The sequence below is a fragment of the Rhinopithecus roxellana genome, chromosome 11, assembly GCF_007565055.1.
Source record: "Rhinopithecus roxellana isolate Shanxi Qingling chromosome 11, ASM756505v1, whole genome shotgun sequence".
Classification (NCBI taxonomy): Eukaryota; Metazoa; Chordata; class Mammalia; order Primates; family Cercopithecidae; genus Rhinopithecus; species Rhinopithecus roxellana.
This window is the reverse complement of record NC_044559.1, coordinates 139,809,762-139,818,926: the sequence shown is the minus strand read 5'-3', so window position 1 is coordinate 139,818,926 and position 9,165 is coordinate 139,809,762. Positions and strand designations below refer to the sequence as shown.

Below are 9,165 nucleotides of genomic sequence, written 5' to 3'. Positions count from 1 at the left end.
AGAATCAGAGGGTGGGAAGGCCCTAAAAACTGGGACTCTGAAAGCTAAGTGCGTTTATGCCTTATATACCCGGGAAACATCCAATAGCTGCCGCTAAACTGTATCCATCTCTCACTGCCTTTGGCCACCTCTCGTGTTTGCAGGTTGATTTTGTTCACTGGGTCCCACCTTTCTTGGCTGGGCTGAGTCCGTGGTGACTTGCACAGATGCAGATACTTGTGTGCCTGTGAGCAAGGAGCGATGAGCGGGGCAGGATCCTCATCCCACTACTCTGTCCAGGGAATTCTCAACAGGAAGAAGAGCAGCCAGGAGCCTCAGGGATTGGGTGATTTGGTTTGGAAGGGAAGGGCCCATTTACCCATGAGGGCAGAGAGCTGGCAGGGAAATCCTGAAGCAGAAGATCCCCGGGAGCTGTCAAGATCTCTGTCAAAGCGAAGATTAAGGCACTCCATGTGTTCAGTGAGAAAAAGCTGCATAACTCAGCCCCAAGAAGGTTCAGAGAGAGAGAGGCATGAACAAATGACATGCAAAGAGAGGAGATAGGCCTGAGGCACAGAGGTCACCTTGGTAGGGAGACAAGACTGGGCTCTGGGAAGGCACCCTGGCCCTAGACCTGAGGCCAGCCTAGCTGGACCTGTAGGGTCCTGAGCTTGCCCATGGGTGGGTAGCAGCTGGTGGACAAAGCAGCTCAGACACAGGCCCTGATCACCGCATCTGAAAACATCTGAGTCTCTTCTTCTAACTAAAGCCAGCTTGGCCGAGGCAGAACCCTTCCTTTCCTGACTATCCTGCTGGGTCAGCTATTCCAGACACTGATCCTTTCCTCTGTCCAAAATCAATGAAGAACTTCTCACCAATAATCACACATCATGTTGCTTTATCTCTCATACCAAACCAATTTAATCACATAGACAAGATGTGTACACATAAAACACATTAATGATTTTCTTAAAAAATAGTTTTGCTATAGACAACAATGTTCCTACCAGGGCAAATACTCAGGTAAACCAATCCTAGCAAAGTCAATGTAGAGTTCACATGCCTCTCACTCTGGAAAGTCTAATGACTGAGGCCCCTAAAATGTAGGCACTGTTTACATGTGACAGGGGGGTGGAAGAAAGGCCCTCAGCCCCTCCGTGTTCTGGTCCCCCTCTCCCATGACTGGAACTGATGGGATGCTCATGAACTGAGCAAGAGAAACTCAACAGTGCTGACACCCAGGCCGTAACAGCCCCCAAGTCAGCTGCCTCTGACAGTGGCCTTGAGCCCTGTGTTTCTCTTCCAGTTGCCTGACCTGTACAATTACAATGTCAAATTCAGTTTTATGTGCAAAAACAACAATCATGTTTCGCTTTTGCTTTTACAGTTTTCCACCTGTAACCTAGACATGGTAAACATTCAGAGAGGAATGGACCCCAGCCGGGATGGGGAGCCAGCCATGACTCCAAGAAGAACATGCTGCGGGTTTTGCCCATGGAAGGAGGTGACAGGCAGGTGTGCATGGCTACAGAGCCCCGGAGGACCAGAATAGAGGGAAGAAAAACGTGGTATCAAAACACAGAGCTTGGAAATACTCCTGCCCCCTCCCCATGCATCTCTCCCCACTGCCTGGAGGGGCATCTTTTGAACACTGATCTGTGCATTTAGGTCACTGGATCCCTGAACCTCTACCTACCTGCCATGCAGAATGCCTGGCCACTGATGTTGTCTGGTTTTGTCATATGGTAGCACTTTGTACTCTCAGCCACCTCCCTTGGAGTCCATGATTAATAATCCCTTCCTTTAAAGTTGAGATGCCCAGGATGTTTGTCAGTGTGTGTTCACCCCAGCCTGGTCAGCATCCCTCTGCAGTGCTGAGCTATAGTTCCATAGTTTTCTGGGAGCTAGGGCAGACCAGACCATGCTTGAGGGATTAGTAGCTGTGTGGTCCCAGGAAACTTGGCCTCTCTGGGCCTCAGATTCCTCATCTGTAATACATGGGTAATAGCACTGCCTAAATTCAAAATTGCCCTGAGGATCCGGTAAGGTATGAGAGGTAGGAGTTATAAGAATTAAATAAGAAGGCATGGCAAAGGTGAACCCCATAGCTGAGTGTTGACCATGCAGTGGTTCTCAGGAGCTGGTAGTCGTATGAATTGTCACAAAGTCCCTCATGGTGCACATGCTGATGGGAAATGATTGCTTTAATAAATCTGAGAAGACCTGCTGGATAAACTGGATTTCCAAAAGAGTTTTGATGAATAAAAGCAATGGGGACTATCATACTGAAAGGAAGTGTTGTGTATCATGGGCCTGCCTTCGAAATGCAGGGCACTGTGTATAACACAGAAGCCAATGTAAGATTATTAACTTCCTCTGTGATAACTACTTTAGACAATATTCCAAAATGGAATATAATCACCACCTCTCCAGTAGTTCTCAGAATACCTGCCGGGATAAAGACATCTCTTGCAAAGCTACATGAAGAAGTTTCCTCAGCAGAAATTGCTGTATAATACAACAGCAAGTGTTAAGTGTGTAGACTTGACCTCAACTTCAATCTGCAAAGTTTATTCACTTCCCTGAATAAGCCGAGTGTTAAGGCCTGTCATGCATAAGCTTCTGGGTAAACCCCTGGGGTTGTTCCTGCAATCCCCACTGCACCCCACTCTGCTCCATTGCACAGGCCAGTTAGACACAGGCAGGACTTCCTGCTCTGCTGTCTTGGTGAAGCCTAATTCTTCGGGCTTTTCAGGCGCATGAACTTGTGTTGCTTCTTCGCCTTTTGCTAAGATTAAGTGTAGACATATAGGCTTGTAAGCTCCTCCCTGCCAGCTTTCAGGAAGCCTCCAGCCAGGCCCAATCTATTGCCTCCCTTCACCACATGTCAAGGCTGGGAGTGGCAGGGGCCTCTCCCGTGCATGTTTCCCACAGGTGCCCCCCTCTTAGCCTTCCTCTCTTCCTCTGCAGAGAACATGCTGCCCTGGCTTACTGCCTTGGCACACCTGCCCATGCCTGGAACTCCAGAACAGATTTGCCCAGATGCATTTTTCCCAGCTATGGAAAAAATGGCCTTCTCCATACCCATGGAGAATTCCTACCACAGCAACCCAACAGTCTGCAGCCCAGGCTTAGAGATATAAACAGACGATCCTTCGCATCTCTCCATGAGGACATAACTTCCATGAGACCAGCAGCCCAAATACAGTTCATGGTGGCTGGAACAGTTCCCAGAGGTACATCCTTGGGGGAGCCAGCTAGAGGTCCAGGCTAGAGGTCCAGCATCACAATCAGTGATCCCAGGCTCACCATTGGAGGGCAGAATTGCACCAGTGTCAAAAACAGGAGGCTAGCAGGAGACCATCTCCTGAGAACTCCCCCGGGAGGAACACAGAATTTAGACAAGAAGAGAACAAACCGCTCTCCCTTCTGTGCTATGTGCCACGCCCTTCAGTGGGGCAAGGAACTGATACCTGCCCGCGGTGCTACCAAGAATGACTCTGTATGCCAGCAATACCTTAGTGAGTCCCAATTTGTTTCTCCTCCCAGAATCCCCGAGGGCTCTGACACCCCCAGCAGCACATGGCTCACTGTGGGGATAATTTGCAAGTGGGATGGGAGGAGGACAAAAGGCTGAAGTGCTCTCCTTTGAACCCCCTTCATTATCTCACTTAATACTCCCATGAGGGAGGCATCGTAGAGAGGAGACTAGGGCTCTGAGAGGTTCAATAGCTTTCCAGCAAGCAACAGAGCCAGGATTCCCCCTTGGAGCAGGCTGGTTCCAGAGTGCCAGCTCTGTGCAACACCATTCTTAAGCTACAGCACAAAGATGCAGCTCTGAGCTCCTCCCTTCCAGGCTGTGGGAAAAAAGGACAATGGAGAGAACTGACTTGTTGCATTCATCCAACCAAGAGGAAGCAGTCCACATGAGGTTTGCTGGGAAAGAAGAAAGATCTTCAAGGGCTTGTGTTCATACTCAGCCTTTAGGCCTCTGGGACATCATGGGAAAACATGGTAATGTCTGCTCTTTAAAGTAGAATCAAGAAAAGAGGCTCAAGATGATACTCACCCTAGCATGCAAGCTGTTTGATGGGACGCAGCCAATAGGAGCTGATCCTTCCTGAGCACCTGTATCTATTACCACAGCAACCCAAGAAGTCAAGCAAGGGTATCGTCCCCATGGTGGACGTAAGCACCCTGTCACCTGTCCAGGACCGTGTAGTCGGTGCTTGGTGGAGCTGGGATCCAGGCTGGTTCTTCATCTCTGTCCTGCCCTGTCTCTGTATCCCACCTGAGAGTCACTGAAACACCAAGTGTACTGCCTGGCAAGGCAGGACACCACCACAAACTTTGTGTGTGTGTGCATGTGCACACACACACACACACATACATTCACAGATGCTTGCTGTGCTAACTTAAGTTTGCAATATGACCAAAGTATTGCATTAATAAGTACTCTACTTCCTTACTTATTACCTTCCTTCCTTCCTTCCTTTCTTCTTTTTGCTTCCATCCCTCCTTTCTCCTTTCCTCTTCTCCTCAAACACTGTCCCCGCCCTTTACCAGTGAAGGGCGCAGCAAGGTCTGGTGGTAGACTGAGCTCTGCCCTAAGGTGTCTGCTTCTGGGGAATAGGAGCCTGCACAGAACCCCGAAACCAGCTGAGTGCTCAGAGACAGTGGAGAAAGGACTCAGTCTCCAACTGGGAAACCAAACCGAGTCAGCTCAGCAGCACTGTGGCATTTATCCTGGGCCTAAAGGAGACCTAAGGAGAGGTAGTATGTTGAGAAATGGAAGCAGAAGAGGCTTAATGCCCATTACACTGCATTGGATATAGAGATGGGATAAAGTCACGGGGTTTGGGGTCTAGAAGGGACCTTATGGAACACTCTGTCCACCCATCCTTCCCCCCAACCTTCAGAGTGGCCTTCCTTAAAAGTAAATAAAGGTAAGTAAGTACCAAATTCCAGTCCCTACACTGTCTCCTTCCCTCAGCCCCTACAGGCCTGTGTGACGTGGTTCTGGGCCCTTTCTCCAACCTCACCTCAATCCATGTTCCCTTGTCCACATCACTGCAGCCACACTGGCCTTCTTCCTTTTCTCATACTCACCAAGCATGTTCCTACCTCAGGGCCTTCACACAAGATGCCCCGTCTCTGGAGCACTTTCCTGCCAGGTGGCTCTGTGGCTATCTCCTTCCCACAATCCAGGATTTACTGAGTCCCAGCAACCCTGGTTCAAGGACCTCCTCTGCAATACACGTGCAGGTGACCTAAAGCTTGAGGTCGTTGGCCTCTTTTATGATTTTCAAAATACCTGTCTCTCCCTGGAGTTGCCTTCACTTTCCGTGGATGGTCTTCATCTCCTCACTAAGATGTGACTCTGGGAAAGCAGGAGGCAGCTTAGACTTGATGATCGCCTTAGCACCAGACAGTGTCACATGGTTACCCTCCATAAATATCTGCTGTTAAATGCTCCATTCCACTTCTCTTTCCTCCTGAGTCTCAACATGCCTTCTTTAAAACAAGGAATCATGTGGGATGAACTGTGTCCCTCCCAAATCCACGTATTGAAGTCTTAACACCCTGCCCTCAGCATTTGGCCTTATTTGGAAGAAGGATCTTTGTAAATTAATCAGTTAACATGAAGCCATACTGGAGTAGGGTGGGCCACGAAGCCAGTATGCCAATATGGCTAGAGTCCTTATGGAAAGGGGAAATTGGGGTACCGAGACAAACACTCACAGAGAGAAGACCCTGTGAAAAGACACAGAGAGGAAATAGCAGTCTACAAGCCAAGGGAGGAGAGCTGGAGCGGATCCCTACTCATAGCTCTCAGAAGGAACCAACCCTGCCAACACCTCATTTTCAAACTTCCCGCCTCCAGCACTGGGCAATGATAATTTTCTGTTGTTTAAGCCATCCTATTTGTGGTGGTTTATTAACAAAGCTTTAGCAAACTCACAGGAGGAGTGTGTGAGATGATCACCAAACTACCCTCCTGTGCTCCCCACTTTCTGCTCTCCCTGGTCCTAGAAGGAGGGCATTTTCCACCCTTCTCTTGAGGACAGCATTAGGAAAACAGCCTGGGGGCCCTTTCTGAGCTGGCCTATTTAACATTCGTCAGCAGCTGGACATATTCACTTCCCTCAGGTGAGATTAAATGCCTTGGCTGGACAGAGTCCTAATCTCCCTACACTGTTCCTTAAATAATATTTGTTCTACCACTTCCTATAAACAACTTTGCTGAGGGAGTTTACAACATAGCTTAAAAGGGGAAGCTTTCACTTCCTTTCTCAAGCCACTATTATCCGAACCTTGCTGGGGAGCCGGGAGCCCGACTGCAGCCCCAGGCCTCACGCAGTCCTCCATGGCCAGTCCTGACATCCCAATGGCCGGCTCAGTTTCTGCCTCAGCCCCATCCTTTCCATAATGATTCTTCCAGTCGGCACGCCTCTGGTTGGAGTACAGAAACCCTGGTTGAAACACAACTCAATCTTCACTCCTATTTTCCAAAGCCTTTTCCAAAATGGGAAAGCTACAGTGCTCAGGAGACTGGCTGAATAATTTGAGGTTTCTGGCAAGCACGGACATGTGCAGATGTGTTTTTCAAAACAAGAGCAGAGCCTTGCAAACTCCTTTACATATGTCTTCTCTCCAGGAAAAAGAGGGAAGCAGTAGTTCTGGCACAAATATCTGAGAAAATCTTGCTTTCTATGTGTTTAGACCTGAGGAAAGGGCTTCCTGTGTCAGCCCAGAAAATGTAGAGGGTTAGAACAATGTATCCCTCTTACAACCAGAAAAAAAAGCTAGACAAATTGCACAATCATGACTTTTCTTGAACCCATCAGAGTAATGAGGTCACAGGTCAACCAACTAACCCAAAATCCAGGCAGACACAGCTTCATGCCAAAAGAAACAGGATTTGAGTATTTGTTTACCTAGGCAGACACCACCAGGTGCCATATAAACTGGTAAGAAAATTCAGCTAAAATTTTTAAATGAATTAGTTGTCAACATAAAAAATATAAAGAGATAAATCTCTAAATTGAAAGGTTTTATTTGGGAATAATAAACAAGAAGTGGGATTGCAATTCAGGACATACACACAGACCAGGGTGGCCTCTGGTATGTCTGGAGAACAAAGGAAAAGGTTAGGGTGTTACTAGGGAAAGAGGTGATTACACAAGTTGTTTTGAAAAAAAAGTTCAAGATGGCTTAAAAAATTAAATGTGAAATCTGAGACTATAAAAACCCTGGAAGAAAACCTAGGAAATACCATTCTGGACATAGACCCTGGCAAAGATTTCATGAAGACTCCAAAAGCAATTGCAACAAAAACAAAAATTGACAAGTGGAACCTAATTAAACTAAAGAGAATCTGCACAGCAAACTAAACTATCAACAGAGTAAATAGACAGCCTACAGAATGGGAGAAAATATTTGCAAACTAAGCATCTGACAAAGGTCTAATAGCCAAAATCTAAAAGGAACTTAAACATATCAACAAGCAAAAAACAACCTCATTAAACAGTGGGCAAAAGACATGAACAGGCACTTTTCAAAAGAAGATTAGATATACACGTGACCAACAAGCACATGAAAAAAATGCTCAACATCACTAATCATTAGAGAAATGCAAGTCAAAACCACAATAAAATACCATCTCATGCCAGTCAGAATGGCTGTTATTAAAGAGCCAAAAAATAACAAATGCTGGCAAGGTTACAGAGAAAAGGGAATGCTTACACACTGCTGGTGGGAATGTAAATTAGTTCAGTCACTGTGGAAATCAGTTTGGAGATTTCTCTAAGAACTTAAAACAGAACTACCTCTTTAGTTGCCGTGTCTACTGCAAGAATGAAGACATTCTCAGCAATCAGACTGTCGACATTCCAGAAAATGTAATTACTCTGAAGTGACGAACAGTTATTGTGAAGGGCCCCAGAGGAACCCTGCAGAGGGACTTCAATCACATCAATGTAGAACTCAGTCTTCTTGGAAAGAAAAAAAAAGAGGCTCTGGGTTGACAAACGGTGCAGTAACAGAGAGGAACTGGCTATGGTTAGGACTATTTGTAGTCATGTACAGAATATGATCAAGGGTGTTACACTGGGCTTCCATTACAAGATGAGGTCTGTGTATGCTCACCTCGCCATCAATGTCGTTATCCAGGAGAATGGGTCTTTTGTTGAAATTCGAAATTTCTTGGGTGAAAAATACATCCACATGGTTCAGATGAGACCAGGTGTTGCTTGTTCAGTATGTCAAACTCAGAAAGATGAATTAATCCTTATGACATTGAGCTTGTTTCAAATTCAGCAGCTTTGATTCAGCAAGCCACAACAGTGAAATACAAGCATATCAGGACATTTTTGGATAGTATCTATGTATCTGAAAAAGGAACTGTTCAGCATGCTGATGAATAAGACCTAAGAGTTGTCCAGCTACAGAAACAAGATGCCGGATGACTCCTAAGACCTACTTGTGATATTTAAATGGTGCAATAAAAGACCTATTGATTTGGGAAGAAAACAATAACAACAGAACTACCATTTGACCCATTTTAACATATGCATGTGTGTCTTTATGGTAGAACAACTTATAGTCCTTGGAATATAAGGAATCCTCGGGGTATATTACTGAGTATATACCCAAAAGAATATAAGTCGTTGTACCATAAAAACACACATGCATATGTTCGTCACAGCACTACTCACAATAACAAAGACGTGGAATCAACTTAGGTGTCCATCAGTGGTGAACTGGATAAAGAAAATGTGGTACATATACACCATGAAATACTATATAGCCTTAAAAAAAAGAATGAGATCATGTTTATTGCAGCAACATGGATGCAACTAAAGACCAATATCCTGAGAGAATTAATGCAGGAAAAGAAAATCAAACACCACATGTTCTCATGTAGGAGTTAAATACTGAGTACACGTGGACATAAAGAAGAGAAGAGTACACACTGGGGCCTACTGGATGGTGGAAGATTGGAAAAGAATGAGGATCTAAAACTACCAGTCAGGTACTATTCTCACTACCTGGGTAATGAAATAATTTGTACACTAAACCCCAGCATCACACAATTTACCCATGTAATGAGCCTGCACATGAATCCCTTGAACCTAAAAGTTGGAAGGAAAAACAAAATGGTTTCTTGTGGACGCCAAAAAGAAG

General features: G+C 45.9%; 1 pseudogene; it reads left to right on the top strand.

The window, feature by feature from the left end:
- Positions 1 to 240: 240 nt before the first annotated feature.
- Positions 241 to 8,405, top strand: LOC104664332 (annotated as a pseudogene).
- The last annotated feature ends 760 nt before the right edge of the window (positions 8,406 to 9,165 follow it).